The sequence below is a fragment of the Anopheles marshallii genome, assembly GCF_943734725.1.
Source record: "Anopheles marshallii chromosome X unlocalized genomic scaffold, idAnoMarsDA_429_01 X_unloc_23, whole genome shotgun sequence".
NCBI lineage: Eukaryota > Metazoa > Arthropoda > Insecta > Diptera > Culicidae > Anopheles > Anopheles marshallii.
The window spans coordinates 168729-170016 of NW_026525813.1; positions in this window are offsets into that span (position 1 = coordinate 168729).

The following is a 1288-nucleotide window of genomic DNA, read 5'->3' on the forward strand; positions in this document are numbered from 1 at the left end:
GAAAAGTTCGATCCAAAATCGATTTCGGAAACTTTTTGGCAAGCCAAAACTTCATTGTCAGTAGTCAAACTTGTATGCAAGTTGCCTTTTAAAACTCGACTTTGACAAATCATTTTTTCAGAGACCAACAAAAACATCATTTTTAAGCCACCAAAATAATGAAAAGTGAAATCCAAAATCGATTTCGGAAACTTTTTGGCAAACCAAAACTTCATTGTCACTAGTCAAACTTGTATGCAAGTTGCCTATTAAAATTCGACTTTGACAAATCATTTTTTCAGAGACCAACCAAAATATCATTTTTGAGCCCCCAAAATAATGAAAAGTTCGATCCAAAATCGATTTCGGAAACTTTTTGGCAAACCAAAATTTCATTGTCACTAATCAAACTTGTATGCAAGTTGCCTTTTAAAATTCGACTTTGACAAATCATTTTTCCAGAGACCAACCAAAACATCATTTTTGAGCCCCCAAAATAATGAAAAACTCGATCCAAAATCGATTTCGGAAACTTTTTGGCAAACCAAAACTTCATTGTCACTAGTTAAACTTGTATGCAAGTTGCCTTTTAAAACTCGACTTTGACAAATCATTTTTTCAGAGACCAACCAAAACATCATTTTTAAGCCCCCAAAATAATGAAAAGTGAAATCCAAAATCGATTTCTGGAACTTTTCTGCAAACCAAAATTTCATTGTCACTAGTCAAACTTGTATGCAAGTTGCCTTTTAAAACTCGACTTTGACAAATCATTTTTTCAGAGACCAACCAAAACATCATTTTTGAGCCCCCAAAATAATGAAAAGTTCGATCCAAAATCGATTTCGGAAACTTTTTGGCAAACCAAAACTTCATTGTCAGTAGTCAAACTTGTATGCAAGTTGCCTTTTAAAACTCGACTTTGACAAATCATTTTTTCAGAGACCAACAAAAACATCATTTTTAAGCCACCAAAATAATGAAAAGTGAAATCCAAAATCGATTTCGGAAACTTTTTGGCAAACCAAAACTTCATTGTCACTAGTCAAACTTGTATGCAAGTTGCCTATTAAAATTCGACTTTGACAAATCATTTTTTCAGAGACCAACCAAAATATCATTTTTAAGCCCCCAAAATAATGAAAACTGAAATCCAAAATCGATTTCGGAAACTTTTTGGCAAACCAAAATTTCATTGTCACTAATCAAACTTGTATGCAAGTTGCCTTTTAAAATTCGACTTTGACAAATCATTTTTGCAGAGACCAACCAAAACATCATTTTTGAGCCCCCAAAATAATGAAAAGTT